General features: G+C 44.1%; 1 long non-coding RNA gene across 1 annotated transcript in view; it reads left to right on the plus strand.

Moving 5' to 3' along the window:
- Nucleotides 1-10,336: 10,336 nt before the first annotated feature.
- LOC114009637 (uncharacterized) overlaps nt 10,337-21,205 on the plus strand; it is a 32,246-nt gene continuing 21,377 nt past the window's right edge. The window contains exon 1 of the long non-coding RNA XR_003551024.1: nt 10,337-10,630. This is a non-coding gene — a long non-coding RNA (uncharacterized LOC114009637). The remainder of the gene's footprint in view (nt 10,631-21,205) is intronic.

Here is a 21,205-nt window from a genome sequence, read left to right on the forward strand (position 1 = left end):
CAATGGATCAGTTACCCAGGAATATGTCCCTTTTAAACAATAATCCCTTTACTTCCACTGTCCCCACCCTCCCCCCATCCTTGGCAAAAGAATCAAAGCCTTAACCCAGAAAAACAGTTAGAAAAGGAGACTAACTTGATTTCTTTCATATTGATTTCTTTAAAGACCAATCCCAGATGCTTAGGTTCTGTTCACTTGATTAGTATCATAAACAAAAGAGACTGCAGGGTGTTTATAATTCCCCCAGATACCAAACTTTCAACACACTCTCAAAACCACAGGAGCGGCTCGTTGTTAACAAGTAATTTATTTGCTAAACAGAACTTATTTTTAATGTATTTTTAAAATATAATTTCCCTCCAGAATAAGCTCATTCCAATCACTTCATGCATTCAAAAGGAGCAATATCGCATCTAGAAAAAGATGCATAATTCAGTGTTTTTATTAGTTTGGGTATTACCACTCATCACAATCTGTTTGAGGTATGATTTGTTCTACATAGAATAAGTACCACTGTGGAAACAAATGTTGGATTGGGACAGATCACTAATTTGAGAAAAGGAGGTGTCTGAAGGTCACCTTCAGGGCTTTGGTTTAAATAAGAGGCTAACTCCAACTTAAACTAGAGTGGACTGATGGGCCAACAGGGAGAGTTCTTACAATCTATGTGAAGGTGCAGAAACTGACTGGGGCGGGGCTCAGAGAAGCTGGGTGGCTGGAGGCACAGCCATGGCCATGAGGCCCGCGCTTGGGGCTGACTTTGCTGCTGCTCAGCACTGCTGACCTGGAACCACCCAGCGGGCTCTGCAGCTGCTGAAGTGCATGCTTCCGGCTGTCCCTGATGTCTGGCTTCAGTTTGGAAACTCAGCAGAGCCGAAGCCACACGCTCTATCTGGTGGCGAGGAGGTGAGGAAAGGAGGAGTCTGCCCTTCCAGCTTCGGTAGAGTTGGCTTGGCCTGTCTTCCTGCAAGACCCATCTAGGGGTTCCCCAATATACAGAGGGGGCCTCTCATGCTCAATGTCTACAAAACTTCCACTACTTGCACACAGGGACTTACATCTAACTCATGCCAAAGACTCAACCCCTTTGAAGGCAAAATTCCCAAGTGCAGTCAAAATTGGGCTTGCCTCGTTACCTCAGGTTCCAGGGTCCTCTGTTATAAGCAGACGAACCTCACTACCTGCCTCTGTACCTCTGGGAAGTCTGCTTGCTTCCCCAAAGGAGGCAATTCCACAAGACATGGCCCCTGTGAAACACACCATGTGCAGGAAAACAGCGAGCAGGCTGTTCTGAAAGGTATGATCTAATTTTTTTTTTCAATTGCTAGTGGGTGCATGCACTGTCAGAGTGAAATAGAGAGAGAAAGGGACAGAGGTAGAGAATCAGAGGGAGAGAAAGCACACCACGATGGGCCTGGTCACACCACAGTCCCCTTTCTAGCATTGCTCCTTCCTGGCAGGATCCTCAGCACATGTGCTCACGTTTCTGGCACGTTCTTTCAAGCGCCTGGGGCTGGAGCTGGACACTCAGTCCGTCAGTCAGTCAGTCATGTGGGATCCAGTTTTCTAGGCACAGCGTTTCACACCCGTGTTGAGACCAACCCTGATTACTGCATTAATATCTTTCCTCTGGAAAATTGTGCAAAATGTCAAACAGTGTTACGTAGGGTGAATGAAGTAGCGATTTGGACTGAAATGTACACACAGGAGAATTCCTTTGTGGCCATAGGATTTTTTTATCATATCAATAGCAAAGGCACTTTGGAGCATATACACTTGGACACACGATTTTATCGAGTTGACAGCATTTAGTAAGAGCCTTTATTATAGAGTGTCACTCGGCCGCACAGGTATTTGATATGCAATGTAATTATTTCACAGCATAATACATATTGTATATGTCACATACTAACATATGACACATAAAATATAATTATCTGTGATATATAACATAAAATTATAAATTAAACATAGCATGACTAGGTATAATACATATAGCGTATTATACCTAGTATATATATTATATATTATATATTTTATATATGTTATTCTATATTCTATATTTTATATATGTATCATATAGACAGCTTGTAGTTTGTCTTATTTCTCCTTTGGCTAAATTTCTCCTTACTTCTTATGAAGTTTGCCCATTTTGAAACTCATTAAGTGACAGTCTAATCAGGTAAGTATTATTACTCATTAAACAAGTGATTGAGGAGAGGGTTAATGGAATATTTTAAGTGAATTATTCAGAGTAGCTTTTTGTAACCATGTTCCCTCTTTCTGCAGAATAATGGGGAAATTGAAAGTTGGCTGAAAATCACTTTATGCTGTTCATTCTCATTTCCCCATTCTATTTTTGTAAGACGACCTCATCGGCTAGTTCAAGGCTTCAGATGCATTTACCTAAGTCCTCCAAATCCTCAATGAGTGTTTGACCAGTAGGAAAGAGAAAAGCTGGTAAAGTTCGCAAAACAAAGCAAAGCAGAGATACACAAGAAAGCGTAGGGAACTGAACGGGTCAGCAAAGCAGGGCAGTCTCAGGAAAGACTCTGATAAACGAAAGCAGGTGTCCACCAGGTGTCCAAGAACAAAGCCTGCCTCTCCCGTCCAGCTGTGCCCCATCTGGGCACTACCACCCCCTTCATGTTAACATGGCTATTGTGGATTTTGGAATAAGCAGAGTGTTACTTGTCTGTAAGGGTGCCATCATTCTCTGTTCTGTCAGAGGAAAAGGTCTCTACCTACATATGCACAGGAAGGGACTCGGAAGTCTCACGTTAAACACAGGGACGCACTTACAGGAAGATCTAGCCAGCATCCCATTGAGGGGCTGCTGCTTCAGAGTGGGTAAGAACGCTGGCCTCGGCTGAACTAGATGACTGCAACCGAGCACAGCATGGAAGGCCGTCGCTTCCTGTCCTCCCCACTCAAAGATCCTCTCTCCCTCCCAGTGCCCCCTTCTGGGGACAGGCCTTCGCTATTGCCTTGCGTCTACTCTTGAACATCACTCTTTCGTGTCTCAGTTCCTCTGACTTTCTTTTCTAATGAAGAGCAGCCTTTCCTCTATTATTTTATGTATATAGATATGTATTTATTTACATTTTATCAATATGTATCTTTTAAAAAAATTTTAAAGGTTTTTTGCCATAGGGCATGTGCACTTACTGGGGACAGACAGACAGAACAGAAAGAGGGAAAATGAGAAGGTCACTCCACAATCCCTTCTCCTCTATGCTTCTCTTGGGACTTTGGGCATACACGCATGTGCACCCTGCATGCTTTTCAAGCTGCCAAGTTTGAGACTTGAACTGTGGTCAGCCAAGTGGGAATCCAGTGCACTAACCTCCATGCCACCTCAACAGATACCCTAACAGTGTACAGTACGGTTTTTCAAAGTATATATGCATTGTATGTCAATCAAGTCAAAGTTATCACCATATATGTCATATTTATTTCTTCCATGAGAAAGAGAGGCAGAGAAACGTAGAGAGACCACATCACCAGCAGGGTCTTCACACCACGATCCGCCCCTAACCTCAGCCGGTCTAGATCTGGATATGTGCATATGTGCTTGGCATGTGCAAGCAGGTCCCAGGACAAGAACCCAGGGCCTTCCCATGCAGTCCAGAGGTATCACCTCTGCACCACCATCTCCCCCCCGCCCACCGTAGCAATGGATCAGTTACCCAGGAATATGTCCCTTTTAAACAATAATCCCTTTACTTCCACTGTCCCCACCCTCCCCCCATCCTTGGCAAAAGAATCAAAGCCTTAACCCAGAAAAACAGTTAGAAAAGGAGACTAACTTGATTTCTTTCATATTGATTTCTTTAAAGACCAATCCCAGATGCTTAGGTTCTGTTCACTTGATTAGTATCATAAACAAAAGAGACTGCAGGGTGTTTATAATTCCCCCAGATACCAAACTTTCAACACACTCTCAAAACCACAGGAGCGGCTCGTTGTTAACAAGTAATTTATTTGCTAAACAGAACTTATTTTTAATGTATTTTTAAAATATAATTTCCCTCCAGAATAAGCTCATTCCAATCACTTCATGCATTCAAAAGGAGCAATATCGCATCTAGAAAAAGATGCATAATTCAGTGTTTTTATTAGTTTGGGTATTACCACTCATCACAATCTGTTTGAGGTATGATTTGTTCTACATAGAATAAGTACCACTGTGGAAACAAATGTTGGATTGGGACAGATCACTAATTTGAGAAAAGGAGGTGTCTGAAGGTCACCTTCAGGGCTTTGGTTTAAATAAGAGGCTAACTCCAACTTAAACTAGAGTGGACTGATGGGCCAACAGGGAGAGTTCTTACAATCTATGTGAAGGTGCAGAAACTGACTGGGGCGGGGCTCAGAGAAGCTGGGTGGCTGGAGGCACAGCCATGGCCATGAGGCCCGCGCTTGGGGCTGACTTTGCTGCTGCTCAGCACTGCTGACCTGGAACCACCCAGCGGGCTCTGCAGCTGCTGAAGTGCATGCTTCCGGCTGTCCCTGATGTCTGGCTTCAGTTTGGAAACTCAGCAGAGCCGAAGCCACACGCTCTATCTGGTGGCGAGGAGGTGAGGAAAGGAGGAGTCTGCCCTTCCAGCTTCGGTAGAGTTGGCTTGGCCTGTCTTCCTGCAAGACCCATCTAGGGGTTCCCCAATATACAGAGGGGGCCTCTCATGCTCAATGTCTACAAAACTTCCACTACTTGCACACAGGGACTTACATCTAACTCATGCCAAAGACTCAACCCCTTTGAAGGCAAAATTCCCAAGTGCAGTCAAAATTGGGCTTGCCTCGTTACCTCAGGTTCCAGGGTCCTCTGTTATAAGCAGACGAACCTCACTACCTGCCTCTGTACCTCTGGGAAGTCTGCTTGCTTCCCCAAAGGAGGCAATTCCACAAGACATGGCCCCTGTGAAACACACGTGCAGGAAAACAGCGAGCAGGCTGTTCTGAAAGGTATGATCTAATTTTTTTTTTCAATTGCTAGTGGGTGCATGCACTGTCAGAGTGAAATAGAGAGAGAAAGGGACAGAGGTAGAGAATCAGAGGGAGAGAAAGCACACCACGATGGGCCTGGTCACACCACAGTCCCCTTTCTAGCATTGCTCCTTCCTGGCAGGATCCTCAGCACATGTGCTCACGTTTCTGGCACGTTCTTTCAAGCGCCTGGGGCTGGAGCTGGACACTCAGTCCGTCAGTCAGTCAGTCATGTGGGATCCAGTTTTCTAGGCACAGCGTTTCACACCCGTGTTGAGACCAACCCTGATTACTGCATTAATATCTTTCCTCTGGAAAATTGTGCAAAATGTCAAACAGTGTTACGTAGGGTGAATGAAGTAGCGATTTGGACTGAAATGTACACACAGGAGAATTCCTTTGTGGCCATAGGATTTTTTTATCATATCAATAGCAAAGGCACTTTGGAGCATATACACTTGGACACACGATTTTATCGAGTTGACAGCATTTAGTAAGAGCCTTTATTATAGAGTGTCACTCGGCCGCACAGGTATTTGATATGCAATGTAATTATTTCACAGCATAATACATATTGTATATGTCACATACTAACATATGACACATAAAATATAATTATCTGTGATATATAACATAAAATTATAAATTAAACATAGCATGACTAGGTATAATACATATAGCGTATTATACCTAGTATATATATTATATATTATATATTTTATATATTTTATTCTATATTCTATATTTTATATATGTATCATATAGACAGCTTGTAGTTTGTCTTATTTCTCCTTTGGCTAAATTTCTCCTTACTTCTTATGAAGTTTGCCCATTTTGAAACTCATTAAGTGACAGTCTAATCAGGTAAGTATTATTACTCATTAAACAAGTGATTGAGGAGAGGGTTAATGGAATATTTTAAGTGAATTATTCAGAGTAGCTTTTTGTAACCATGTTCCCTCTTTCTGCAGAATAATGGGGAAATTGAAAGTTGGCTGAAAATCACTTTATGCTGTTCATTCTCATTTCCCCATTCTATTTTTGTAAGACGACCTCATCGGCTAGTTCAAGGCTTCAGATGCATTTACCTAAGTCCTCCAAATCCTCAATGAGTGTTTGACCAGTAGGAAAGAGAAAAGCTGGTAAAGTTCGCAAAACAAAGCAAAGCAGAGATACACAAGAAAGCGTAGGGAACTGAACGGGTCAGCAAAGCAGGGCAGTCTCAGGAAAGACTCTGATAAACGAAAGCAGGTGTCCACCAGGTGTCCAAGAACAAAGCCTGCATCTCCCGTCCAGCTGTGCCCCATCTGGGCACTACCACCCCCTTCATGTTAACATGGCTATTGTGGATTTTGGAATAAGCAGAGTGTTACTTGTCTGTAAGGGTGCCATCATTCTCTGTTCTGTCAGAGGAAAAGGTCTCTACCTACATATGCACAGGAAGGGACTCGGAAGTCTCACGTTAAACACAGGGACGCACTTACAGGAAGATCTAGCCAGCATCCCATGCAAGAGCTCGGGAGAGCCAGTGGGGATCTAGACTCTCGTGGTGTGGCCGCAGCTATTTCAGCGTTGAGATTCCCTTCGTACACAAATCTGAAAAGGCACCATGATGCCATGCTTACGATTGTAGGCCACGGCACCGGACTGACGGGTGTCAGTAAACCACAGCTGCAAGATGCCCTAGATATGTGTCCAGGAGTGAAAGCACCTTCCCGAAACCCTGCAGGCTCATCCACAGTGTGGGGAGGGGTCCTGGTCCCTTCACAAGGCTGTTAGAAAGAACGCCCGAGAGCAGCTCGCAGGACGCTGCCTGGCACGCAGCGGTTATCATCAGCATAGGATTGCTAATTTCTCGGCTGCTTTCTGGTTGTGTAAAAACCTTCACATCTATTTTCTCACTTGCTCCTCACTACCGCCCGTGGTGTTGCCATTTCTGGTATTACTATTACATATGTTTTAGAAAAATGCTTGTCTTTCTAACAGTCTTGCAGCTGTTGAACTAATTGGTTAAGATCTTTCAGTCAGTAGTAATTGGTGAGACTGGATTAGAGCCCAGGGCTCCATATTTTAGAACATGTGTCTGGTTCACTGTTGTCAACCTCTGTGCGTGTGTGTGTGCGTGTGTGTGTGTGTCTCCTGCTCCCTCAGAATACCAGCTCCATCTAGTTTACCATTGAAATATCAATTGACTTACACATGCTTCTATTTTCGATGATATATTAGATTAATTTCACTATTTGTTGGTGTCACCATTACGATTTCACATTTCGTGTGGGTTTACACTAGGACTTTTGAATTAAAACAACTTTAGAGCTGTGGTTTAATTAAGTCTGAAGACAAGATTATTTCTTTTTAAAACTACTCTATTGATGTACAATTGAAGTACAATAAACTGTGCATGTGTGCAGTGTGAAATCTGGTGGATTCGATATATGCATCTACTTAGGAAACCATCAGCACAACCAAGATAAGGAAATTTGCATCGCCCACAGCAGTTTCCTGGTGCCCTGTAAAGCCCTGCCTCTGCTTCCTCTGTCTCTCCCCTATCTCGGGCTGCCACCGATCGGCTCTGCACATAATAGATAAGTTTGCATTTTTTAGAATTTTATATAAATGAATCATACGACACATCTGGTTCCTTTTTTGTCTGGTTTCTTTCACTCAGCAGAGTACTTTGAGATCCGTCCACATCATCACAGGGGTCCACAATGCATTCCTTTGTCATTGTATGGTTATCATTGTAGGAACGTTCTACAATTGTTTATCCATTGACCCTGTGGATGGACATCGGACTGTTTCTAGCTTCGGGTGTTACAAATAAAGCTGCTAAGAACACTGGCCTACAAATCTTTGTGTGATTCTACGATGACATTTCTCTACCCAGGGATCTAATTGGTGAGGCTGTGTGGTTAGGGAGGTATGTCTTCAACTATGTAAGAAACTGTTGAACTGCCTCTCTAAGTGTTTCACTATTTTACATTCCTACCAACGTGTATGGCGCTTTCGGTTTCTCCAAGTTTTACCATCACTTCGTAGGTCAGTTTTAAAATTTTGGTCATTCCATTTGGTGGGAGTGGTATCTTGCTGTCGTTTTAATTTTCATTTCCCTGATGATGAATGACTATGTTTTCTAAATGCCTAAACGCTATGTGTGTATCTTCTTGGGTGAAGTCTGTTCAAATCTTTGGCTCACTTAAAAAGTTTGGTTGATAGTCTTATTGAATTCTAAGAATTCTTTCTATATTCCAGATACAAGGCTTTTATTGGGTATGTTTTGCAAATATTTTCTTCCAATCTATGGCTTGCCTTTTCATTTTCATGAGAGAAACACATAGGAAGGTTTACCCCGAGGTCTTTCTCTCTGGGACACCCTCCTTGTCTTGGATTTGCTGCCAACAGCTTGCCTAGAGTGGCGGGCGCTGTGTGGCCTTAGTGCACAGCCTCTGCCTGCTGGGCTGGAGTTTCCCTCGGTCTGAGCGCAGGGCCCTTCCTCTTCTCCGTGGCCACAGCCCCGACAGCCTGCATCCTGTGTCATCCACAGCAGGTGATGCCTGGCTGAGTGCTGGGATAAAGATGTGCTCTCGGAGTCTGCGCTCACAGAATCAAAGACTTCAGGGGAATAATGATACTTTTTTTTTTTTTAAACAGAAAGTTTAATTTTAAAGATTATTTCTTTACGTATCCTGAGAGAGAAATGGGGAGGGTCATTGTCTGTTCTCTCCCAAGTCAGGGCCATCCCCGGTCGTGGGCACACATGGCTACTGTGGACGTGAAGCCAGGACCATTCCCCTGGGGCTCCAGTTGCATCTCCACTGGACCACCACCTGGGCCCAATAATTACATTTTAAAAATCCCTTAGTATGGGCCAGCAGCCTGGTGGTTAAGGTGCTAGACTCGCACACAGCCAACAGTGGTCTTAGTCTGGACCTGGCAACTTGAAAATCATGCCAGGTACATCTGCATGCATGCCCAAAATCCCAAGAGGAGAATGGAAGAGAAGGGATTGCCATGTGGCCATCCTCCTGAGGAGTAATTTCTCACTTTCCCTCTCCCTGTCTCTCTCTGGGGAGCATGAGCCTTGTGACAAAAAATTTAAAAACAAACAAGCAAACCCTTAGTACACTCTAACACAATGTAGGCACCAGGGGAGAAAACAAAGTATGACTAATTTGGCTGAAGAATCCAGTGATTCATATTTATTTATCAAACAGCCACCGTGTATAAGAGTCTTCTCTGTGACCCCAGTGGTCAGAAAGGAGCCTGAACCACTGACTACAGATTCCGGAAGACTGACACTTCACATTGATTCCGGGACATGGACAGGGCCTGGGATAGTGTGGTTAGAATAGACCCAAGTGAAGCTCTTAGTTGTCAAAGTCCTCCTATTTAGTTCAGAAAACTTTCTAAGATGATTTGTCTCGCCATTCAATAGCTTAGGCTTCTTCCCAGCAAACAGGGATTTTTCTTACCCTGCCCCCCGAGAATACATATGACTTTCTTCCTATGACCTAAGCACCTTTCAATACCCTCTTTTTCTTCTGAATTTACATAACTATTAAAGGGAAGTTGTGACGGTTAAGGAATACCAACTTGGTGATTATTTTGTATCACATGTTCGGACAACCGCATCTCAAATGGTGAGACTATCTCTCCCTTTCCGATAAGTGCATTTATAGACTCAGTGCTTAGACCACCCATTCTCTGTGCTCTGGAATGTCCTAGAAGTCATTTCACAGGTTTGTCCTCCAGTCCCTTCCCCTTCTCTGCTGACCGTTTAGTTCTAAACACAGGAGTTACCCCCTTGGGATAGATTCCTAGCCTGCTTTCTCTGCAGGAGGGAAATTCCAACAGGAATCGGGAAGGACCCATGGCCTGCCCTGGCGGCCTGCACTGGATGGTACTAGTCATTACCCCGGGGACAAGTTCTTATTCCCAAGATGGCCTCCCTCGGGGAGAGGCATCTGGGTCTTCCCTGGAACCCTTGAGTCAGGCCGACACGGTCGCACCTGGCTTTCTTTTTGTACCAAGTTCAATTATGAATCTCCACCCCCACTTCATACACACTGCTCACTAAAGAATCATGGAACAAGGTTTCTAGTTTTAATTTTTTATTTAGGAAAAAAAAATGCATAGGGCACCATGATAACCAAGTGTGAGTTTCTGTTTTAAACCAGAAACTGCTCTTTTTTGCTTCCAACCCTCTTTCATAGATGTTTATTACATGGTAGTATCACAGTGGGCTCATTTTGCCCTATAGAAACTCGCTGTTTGGGTCACACCTTAGGCTTTCATTTTATGGTGAATGTTAGCTTCTAAAGCAGATCTTTCTAACGCACAAAGTAACTGAACAGAGAGGGAGACTTAAAGAATGCTAGTGTTTGGCTTCCCGACAGGAGAATTTGACTTGAGAGGGTGTGAATCACAGGGAAGGCTGTACTAATAAAGCTGGGCGTCTGCAGGAAGCAGTCTTGGAAGATTTCGGAGGTAAATTCCAATTAGAAGATAAAAGAAAAAGAAACCTCTTGCTAAAACAAGATCGTGTGATGATATTCGCAGCTGGGAGCTCAGCGAGAATGCAGAGGTGATAATAAAACACAAGTGGAGAAGGGACACGTTAAAGAACTAAATGAATACAGAGGTAAGGTAAAATATTTTAAATCATATTTAATGAGCCTAAGATAGAACAAGCCTAGAAGCAGAATGGAAGTGCTGAGAAAAAAAGAAAAGAACTTAAATACCCGTCTTCCCTAAAAGGAGGGGGGTGGCAGAGATGAGAACCCTGCTCACAAATGGCCGCACTGGGGAGGCAGGGCACAAGCGTCCTGGAGGTAGGAGGTGGAGAGAAGAGGGCGCCCCTTTCTGGCCTCGCCTCCCTCTTTCCCCCATTTTTCACAGCTGCTCTTCTGAGTTGATTATTCACGTGTAAGTGCCTGGAGTCATCTTCAGCCCCAGCCTACCTGCGGGGTGACTTGTCGGTGTGCACTGAGCTGTGGCGGGCAGGCCAGCACGACACATCACTGATGGATCACCTCTCCCCGGGTCCCCAGTCACACACCACGGGATGCCACACTTCACTGTTGAGGTTAAAGGGTGCGTTCCACAGCCAGACTGGAAGCACTGTGAGAACCATGACTCCAGGCCATTCTGCTTCTTCTTCTTCTTTTTTTTTTTTTTAAATTTTCTTTCTCTTTTTCTCTCTTCTCTTCTCTCTCTTCTCTCTTCTCTCTCCTCTCCTCTCCTCTGTCCTCTTCTCTTCTCTTCTCTTTCTTCTTCTTTTCTTTTCCTTGAGAATTTCTTGCTATAAGGCCCATGTTCTCAGAGGACAGAAAGCAAGAAATCACCCCCTGGGGCGAATTGTCACACTGCAATCCCTTCTCCTCCATTCCCCTCTCAGGATCTTGGACACGCACGCACAAGCACCTGGCATGAGTTTTAAGCCGCCAGATCTAGGACTCAAACCATGGTTGATTACGTGGGAGCCTAGTAAAGTAATCATTCTGCAATCTGCTGGTCCCTATTCTTCTTTGCTTTATTCATGGCACCCAACAAATTGCTGAAAAAAAAAATAGAATATAGCCCAGAAATGAATGAAAGTCAGACACATCTGTCTCAGAGCTGTGGGGGTTTCTGGAAGGTCGTTTGGAAAATGGCTATCCAGATGTGGGCGCCGTGTCTGGGAGGTGGGTCATCCTGGTAGCCACACTCTGAGTTCTGTCACTGCACAGGGCAGTTGTGCCTCCTTAGTGCCCATGTTGTGGCTATTCTTTGCAGGGATGGAGGAACTGGGAGGCTGCCTTATTTACTTTCTCGTAACTGCACACATGCAGCCATGCCTCAATATTAATGGATTCACACTGCAGAGGAACTAGTGGGAAGGGTGAGTTACAGCTGGATGGGGTGTTCTGGGGCTGGCTATGCAACTCATGTCTCTGTGCCTGAACTCCCAGTAGATGAGTTTTACCATACTTGGGATTTTAGATTAAATAGAGATTTTTCACTTTAGCAAGTTAGGAATCAATGTGCTGAGAAGAGCTGAACATTTATCTGATTAAAGGATGTGGAGACGCATGGCTGATTACATAATATACTGTTCAGATCGGTGTTCTTTTTTTAACCAGCAGTTCTTTCGTGTGATGGGGTTAACCCTCTCTTATTGGAAAGTCTGGGTCTTGTTCTTGGCCCTGAATATTTAACTTTTGGATTCTTGTTTATTATTATTTTTATTTATAAAATTGTTTTGCGATAGTGTCTTGCTATGTTGCGATCCTCCTGACTCAGCCTCTCAAGTAGCTGGGACTACAGCACCCCACCACGCACAGCGTTGCTTTCCGAAGTCTTGAGCCTCACCCAGCCTGTTCTGCTTTTGAACATGAGTGCCTGTAGAACACGTCTTAGCTCAGCGCCTCTTCCCAGCAGTAGTAGGCATGCTATCATTGATGCATCAGCCGCGCCTGCTGATGTGGACGTTACTGTTTACTGTTATGGCATTCCCTTCTCCTCGCTCAGTCTCCTCAATTCTGGAGTCCCCTAACTGTAGCCCAGTCTTGAGGGATCACTAGAACAATGCTGGCGATTGTCACCAGGAAGGAAAGAAGGAAGTCTGTATTCATTGTGGACTCAGGTAGATAGGATTCGGAAAGGTAGGAAGAAAAGAACACAAAGGCGCCTGTTTTTTTTTTTTATTTTTAAATAGAGTTGAGGGTGGACCAAAGAGACTGCATAGTGAGATTGGAAAAATGGCCTAAGTTGGGCTGTGGAGAAACTAAATATCAGGCTGAGTTTGGCTGTTCTCCCATTGCTGATGATCTAAGGAAAACTGAGCTGCGGACTGGTATGACACATGCTTAGTTGGGGGGAAAATGGAAGTAAATTGGTGTAGAGCTTGCTTCTTTAAATCCCATACCACACTGGTAAAATGTCCATAAAATAGTTCATTTACACCTGATTTTTCTTTTTCTTCCCCCCTCCCCCCCCTTTTTTTTTTGACAAGGTCTCACTGTGCCACCCAGATCACCCATGAGATTGCAGTCCTCCTGCCTTGCTTCCCCCAGTCGCTGGGTCACAGAATATGCCACCACACCCCGCCTTTAGGCTGGGCCTGGAGTTGAACCCGAGGCCTCTCATGAGATTGCAGTCCTCCTGGCTTGCTTCCCCCAGTTGCTGGGTCACAGAATAGGCCACCACACCCCGCCTTTAGGTTGGGCCTGGAGTTGAACCCGAGGCCTCTCATGTGTTCCTAGCCTACAGAGAACAGTGTTTTAGCAGCACAAGCTACTGCAGCTGAGCCTGTGGATGATTTTTTCTAGCTCATATTCTGAGCTGACTTGAAAAATTTCCCATGACAAGTTTGGCTTTGTTTTGATTGGATGTCTGAGACATTAGGTCTTAAAAACTTCAGCTGACCGTCCTTTCTAAGACACTTTACAAACTCTCCCTGTTAACATCTGGACCGTGCATGTGTGCATGACCTAAACATCCACAGTGGTACTCAGTTCTAAGGTGGCCCTCAGTGATCTGTCTCCTGAATTTACACCTCTGCGAGATCCCCTCCACTTGAGTATTGGCTACTCTTAGTAACAACTTCCACCAACTAGACAATGGCAAATCACGCAGTGTGCTATTTCCACAGTTAGGATATGAAGACTGTGCCTTCTGTTTCAGGTGGCCACTCTCATTCTCTCTCTCAGAATCCTCCCTCTGGGGGACTCCAGTTACTGTGTTGTGAGCAGCCTTATGGAGAGACCTGCATGAAAGAGAGTTGATCTTTCCTGTCAAATGTCAGCATGGGGGCTAGCCCAGGTTTCTTAGGAAACATGCTGGGCACGTGTGTGTGTGTGTGTGTGTGTGTGTGTGTGTGTGTGTGTGTCCAAAACCCCAACAGGACAGAGAACTGGAGAAGGAATGGTGTGACCACATCCCATTGGAGGATGCTAGCTCTCACTCCTTCTCTCTTTCTCCCTCTGCATGTGACGTTGGAATGGGGGAAGAGGACTTGAAGTCTGCGAATAGCCACAAGAGTGAGCTTGAAAGCAGATCTCAAGATGTGAGCCCTGTGAAGACTATAGTCCCAGCCTATGCCTGCACTGCAGCCTCTGAGAGACTCTGAGCCTGAGGACCCAGCTAAGCTGGGCCTAGATTTCTGACCCACGAGAACTGTGAGATAATAAATGCTTTTGTTTTTTCTAAGTGTTTGCCATAAGGTACATGCACTTACTGGAGAGAGACAGAGAGAGAGAGGAAGAAAGTGAGAAATCAACCTGCAGGCAGATGGTCACACCAGTCTCTTCTCCATTCTCCTCCTGGGATTTGGGCATGCGTGCACGTGTACTCAGTGTGATTTTCAAGTCATCATGGTCCAGGACTTGAGCCATAGTTGGTCATGTGGGAGTCCAGCACCTTAACCAAGATGTCACCTGCTGGCCACCCAAAACAATACAGTCGTAGCTGGCACACACAGGGCAGACCTGAAGCATGGCTGCTGCCGCTGTACTCGAAGCTACTACCTTAGTTGGGGGTAAATTTTCAATCAACCAAAGGTCAGTCAACAGCTAGCACTGTTTTAAACGTAAAGTCCACACTGCAGAGGAGTAATTTATTCTAAGTCGTTATTTGTTATTTACTAGTATTGGGTGACGCTTCCTTCCATAGGCTACAGTCAGCATAGCAGGAGCACGGTCAGAGCCTTAGGGATGCTGGGACTGTCTTGAGGTCCAGGCTCCCGCCCCGGCACCTTCACAGAAAGGTCATACAGCTCACAGGGAGGGTTTTCCGGCCAAAGCTGGTCAACCTGCAAGACCCAGAGAGTTTCTGGGAAGACTAAGTGCTTAGGAGTTTAGGAGCTGGTCTTTTGAACTCAGAGTATTAGCGTTTTCCATACGATTGCCATGCTACTGAGTTGTTCGAAAAGTCATGATACATCTTTGCATAGAAGAACATAAAAAAATACATCATGACTTTTCTGATGACCCAATATTGTTCTCAAAATAGCAAGTCACTGGGACCTACTTGTCCCAGGTGAAGATGAAATTGGTACACTGCAACTGAGCAGCTGTTACAACAAAGGGCAAAGATGGCACGTTTGCTTCTAGCTCCTCTAGGACACATTCAGCTTTGGGGAAGACCTATTCATTTTTGGAAACAGACTTTATGATATTTTGACTAAAAAAAAATAAAAGAACAAAACCACCTCTTTTTGTGAGAGATCTAGAATTGTCTTCAGTTTGATATCTGCTGGAATTAAATGTAGCTATGAACTAGAAGTAGAAGTAACCTTATCTTCATCTCTAAAAAACTTAAAAAAAAAAAAAAAAAAAAAAAAAAACCTCAGCCGAAACAGTATTTTTCATGTTTTATTTTAGTTTCTCTGAAATGCCAACTCAGGACTTCCCACCAACAGTAGAATAAACATTTCTGTTAGTAACTGCTAAGTAGAATAACAAAGTGAATTTAGGCTCTGATTTCACGTCGCTGGAGTTCGTTTCCCACCCTCTCATTCAGTAGCTCTGTAGTCTTTCAGTCCTCAGTTTCTCTTACTTGTACCAAAAGTATTTGGTTCATAGAAAGTTGGGAAAGATCAGTTGAGCTGCTCTTAAAACCATGTCAGCTATAAGGTTTGTGCTTCATGCATATCCTAAGAACTTTAGAGATTAATCAATAAATGTTTAGTAGAGCTCTTTCTGAAGGACTTAGTATTAGTGAGTGATGTAATCAGTGGAAATTTCTTCTTCCTTTTTTCAGTTTTTGATATAGGGTGTGTGCACTTGTAAAGAGAGAAAGAAGGAAGGCAAGAAATCACTCCCCAAGGGGATGGTCACGTTGCAATCCATTTTCTTCCATTCCATTCTTCCCTCCGGATTTTGAGTGGGCGTGCACACGCACACACACACACACACACACACACACACATGTGCTTGACTCTCAAGCCACTGGTTCCAGGACTTGAAACATGCAGTTGGTCATGTGGGATCCAGCACCCTAACCTCCATATCACCTGCTGGCTCAATTTTTTTTTAGAAATACAGGATTTAATGCGATCTCAGATTATCGAATTATGTATGAAATGGACAGAGTTGGAAGGCAAGGTGCAATGCAGTCCGACTGGGTAAAGCCCGAAGCCACAGTCCTTCGGAAATGGAAAGTAGGCCTTTAAAGCTCATTATGAACCCAGAGGGTTTTATAACTCCCAGAACAGTTCAGTGGAGGGAACGGCTATTAATGTAACTGACCCCAGGCGACCCTGGCCCAGGAAGTTCACAGCAGTCTTCCAGTTGAATCGGATCCAAGGGTCATTTTTTTTTTTCTTTTTTTTTGAGAATGGGGAAGACACAAATGTGGGAACTGGTTTGGAAACATCTGGTCACTTTCATTGCTGATTCTTCTCAAAGGAAGGAGCTAAACTTTAATGAGAGTTGCATGTTTCAGAAGTTAAACCAATTTCTACAATATCCAGAAGGTAGAGAAAGAGGTCAGGAGATAGATAGAAAAATAGACATAGGCTCTGTCCTGTCCATATATATGTTTTTTTCTTTGTTTTTGTTTTGCTATAGGTAATGTGCTCTCTAATGAGAGAGAGAAAGAGAGAGAGAGAGAGAGAGAGAACATTCTCTAGGGGGTTGACCGTGCCACAATTCCTTCTCCTCCAGACCCCTTTTGAGATTTTGGGCATGAATGCACATGTGCTTGGTGCAATTTTCAAATAGCCAGTCTGGGGACTTGAATCATGCAGTTGACCATGTGGGATCCAGTGTCATAATCTGCTGGGTCCATCCAGTCTATCTTATTAATGTCAGGATCTATCCTTCCCTCTTTTCTCTTGTGAGTCTTCTTTCCAGTTTTCTTCCAAGTTTTGGGCTGCTCCTTACCGAGGGACCAAAGTACCAGCTATCCACGCTGCTCTACACGCCTCTTGCAATACCATGTCAATTCATCACCATAATAACTTTGTAAGAAAGAGACCTTCATTTCACAGATGAGAAACCTAGACTCAGAGAGGGTGAGGAACTAGCCTACATCCACACAGATCAGACATTTCAGGTTGACGTTTAAACGCAGGTGTACCAGAATTCAATGTATAAACACTTTCCTCTACTTATTCCAGGGGTTCAGAGGAGGAAAGGGGAACAATTTATGTCAGGGGAATGCATTTATCCAAAAGTGTTTAAGAATTTGTTTTATTGGACGCATTTCTAAAACCTGGTCTGTTTAGAGAGGGCTCCAGGCATAGAAAACGGGGTACTATCTTTCGGAATGGAGGATAATTAGAGTAACTTCAAAACCACCTTCCATGTCAGAGTAAGGGACATTAGAAACGGAACCTTGAAATGGTTTATGGTTACCAGTAAGCACAGTGCGCAAACAGTGAAGTTCATTAGTAGGGAGAAGGGAAAGCATGCCGTCTAAAACACGACTTGCGAGTGTCAGGAAGGCCCAACAAGGCAGAATAACTACTTCCCATGGGCATGTCTTCAGTCTCCATTCTTAGCTACAACAGAGTTTGTTGTCAAGTTTTCAGACGTGTGTATACGTACAATTTTGAAAAGGTTCAATTTGTCCAATTGCAGAAACTTTTCCCAATCTACAGATGGGCCAATTTCCATTTGGGTCTGAAACAGGTAGAAATTGCCACAATTGAGCCTGCTCACTAGGTAGGCAGAGGCTGCCTGTAACAAGTTAGGTATTCAATTTTCTCCTCTATTTTAATTCTACATTTTGTATATTTCCTTTCAAAGACAAGTAACCAAAAAATTATAAAGGCAGATGTGAGAGTGAGAAAGAAAGAAACAAAGAGAAAGACAGAGGGAGGAAGATATTTTTCTCTTCCCTCTGTGTGCGTTTTATCAACACAGCCTCAGCTGGAGGTCCCTTGGGAAAAGCATTCAAGTCAGGCAGAATGATGTCCTTCCTGCCACAACATAATTTTCCAGCTGCCAGGGGATAACTACATATTGTACCCCAAACAACAACCAAGAGAGAACAGATAATAATCACTCCCTAAGGGCACTTGCTTTGGCTTCCCTCAGAAGGAGCTGTAGAAACAATCTTCAAGTTACTATTAACTCTATATTTTAAAGAGACAGAATGGATCCCTGTCCTTACACACTGGAGTGACTGGACTGCTTTCTGCAGGCAAGGTCTCCATTTTCACTCAACAAAACACAACACAACTGCTCTAAAGGCCTGGGAACGGCCAGCACAGGGCAGGTTGCATCTGGGCTCAGATTAACCTTAATGGGAAGAGAAGTCTGCAGAGGGGTTCAGATTTCCTCCTTGGTCCTTTCCCCAAGATGTTCTTGTCAAGTGCAAAAATCCTGTGACGTCCCCAGCAATATGTGTGGAAACCACGTTTTGGTGCAATACAATGAACCCAATTCTTATCCCGAAGCTTATATGAAATGTGTAATTTTCTTGGGAGCACGCGTAGCCTTTCCCTGGTATGTGGAATGCCGCAGATCAGCAGTGATTAAACTCTCCGACTTGCTGCATAGGAAAACTCAAATTTCCCATGTTGGGTTTCGTTTGAACCCAAAGACTAGCATCGTCAGGGCTTCTGCAAACAATGTCACTGAGTGCTCTGCCCTCTCCTGCCTCTGGTAATGAAAAGTTTCTCAGAAGGCTCCTGTGGAGCTGTGGTAGGCACTGCCAAGCCTTTGTCAACCCTGGCAGTGAGTTCTACAGGACAAAAGCCCAGAAGTGACTGACACTATTTTAATAAAAAGTAAATAGAAAATAATAATTTCCTCAGGATACACATCTTCTCAGAAAATTTTTAAAAAATTCATTTTGACAGTAAAATAAAATATATGAGCAGACTCGGTTGTGAATCCTCTTCCTTTTCACATTATCTACTTTCCTGCAGCCATAGCAGGGTAGAGATTCTGACATGTGAAAGGAGGGGAAAATCTCTCGAGGTTGACCAGTTCTCTCCTCATGGCTTTGATTCTAGCCGATAAGAATCTATCTAATTTCTAAACCTGCCAAGGATGGAGATTGCCCAGGTTCCCTTGGTACCTCATTCCAGGGTTTAACAGCTCTCACTGTCAGGAGACGCTTCCTGGCACCTAATGCAAAGCCCCGCCATTGCAATTTGTGCAGACTTTCTCCTGACATGTCCGCCGGGAGTTGAAGTCCGTCTCCTCCCTACCGCCCATGTGTCAAGATCCTTCACAAACTGAAGACCCTGAGTCAATCACTCCTTATTCTTCCTTTTCTAAAGAGCAAAAGCAGAAATTTTCTTTCTTTAACTTCTCCTTTTGAGTGCTCAGTCCAAGTTGTGGTTTTGGCTGGCCAAGGACCCTTGTCATTTTCTGTAGCCTCTTCTCTTCTGTTGAGAACCGGTCTTAATGGGAAGATCATCCTGGGACATCCCCCTCCCCACCCCGGCACTGCAATTTTCAGATTTAAATTCCAGGTCCAGAAATAGCTGAGTTTACTCAGGGTCATGATGAAGTTTTGGACTAACTCTTAAAAATAGCATGGGAAAGCGTGTTTCAGTTTTGTGTACCTCTGGGAAATTAACTAAAAATTCCCCCACAGATTGTACTAGGAACGAGAGGCCCAGATCAACTCTTTTCTGGTCTAGATTATGTGGCTGGATTTTTTAAAGTGAAAAACCATTATGATAGAATTAGTATCAAATATAAACACCATCCATAGTTTCCTATCTAGTTCTGGTGACAGTAATACAAGAGATGTAATTTGTCACGCTGAAATATCCAACTTCTAGATAAACGGGTCCCCCACATGGATTGATGAGTGAAATCAAACAGAAGGAAGGAAATTATAAGGTTGCTAAAGGGCATTACAAAGTTTCATGGAACTTTCCGTGAACTGTTTATGCTTTTCCCTGATGGCTAGGTAACACTCCACGTACACAGCGATTCTGGAGATGCGCTGGGTCCTTTCTGCGGTTTTGAAACGCGTCTGGGTGTTCCTAACTCAGGGTTTTGTGTGCTATGCTATTTTGTTCTGCATGTGCAGAGTAACTGCTTGGCACTAACTCTGTGGATGTGAAATATAAATTACTGCCATGTGGAAGAGACTCTTTCAGCATAATGTCAGTTTTGCCTCTTGGTTGGACACCCCCACTTCAGAAATAAAGCAGCGAGACCATTCCAGATTTTTCAAGCATCTTAAATAAAGGAAATTCCAACTCACATGTGAAATCCTTACGTACAGAGAAGGAAACAGCCCGACCTGGTGACTTACTCTGATAAACAGCTTGTAAGTTCGGGAGGGGAAAAGTCAGAATGATCAGGCTTGTAATGAAAAGTGCTAGTTGAGTCATGAGTCAGAGTGCATTCAGAATGCTTTTTGGGGAAGGTTATGACATATATGACAACAAAATAGCTTTTAAGGTACATCTTGTCTTAAAAAAACTGGTTTCATCTTTAGAACACTTACTTCTATGGAATAAAAAAATCCAAAGATGTGATCTAATTAATTAATTAACTTTTTTTTTAGCATTTTTTTTTGGAGAGGTTTTTGCTATAGGGCGCATGCGCTCGCCAGAAAGACAGAGAGAGACAGAGAGACAGAAAGTGAGAAATCACCCCCCAGAGGGGATAGTCACGCCGCAATTCCTTCTCCTCCATTCTCCTCTTGGGATCTTGGGCACACACGCACACGTGCCCGGCGTGAGTTCCAAGCCACTGGGTCCGGGACACAAACCGCGGTCGACCACGTGGGAGTCCAGCGACATAGCCATTACGCTAACTGCTGGCTCCCTAATTAATTTTTAAAAATGAGACCTGGCTGGCAAGGGATGGGTTGGATAGGTCATTGTCACTTATAAATGGATAAAAGTGAAAGGAATTCAGAACCTTCTCTAGAGTCACAAATGACTTTGTGGTAGGATGATTGATTCACACCCACACAGGATCAAGGCACTAGCATTCTACTCCTCTTCTGAAATGTATTTCTCAGGAACCCCCATGCCCTGAAGGCTGAGTGTTTCCTGATGTCTTTTGTCTCCACTGCTAGGTGGAGCTGGAACTCACCCATGAAGATGAAATCGTGGACGATAAGGACTCGGGCTGGCCCTATACTTAAGCACTAAAGGGAGACAGATTCCACACAGTCGACTGTGGTTCAAAGTCCAGGCCTGGTGGCTTGAAAAACTCACTCTGTGTGTGTCGGGGAGGGGGGGAGAGGTTGGGGGGGAGGGGTGTGCATGTACCCAACATCCAGACAGGAAGAAAGAATGGAGGAAAAGGGG

This window comes from Tupaia chinensis, unplaced genomic scaffold (genome assembly GCF_000334495.1).
Source record: "Tupaia chinensis unplaced genomic scaffold, TupChi_1.0 Scaffold000578_2, whole genome shotgun sequence".
In the NCBI taxonomy this organism is placed as follows: Eukaryota; Metazoa; Chordata; class Mammalia; order Scandentia; family Tupaiidae; genus Tupaia; species Tupaia belangeri.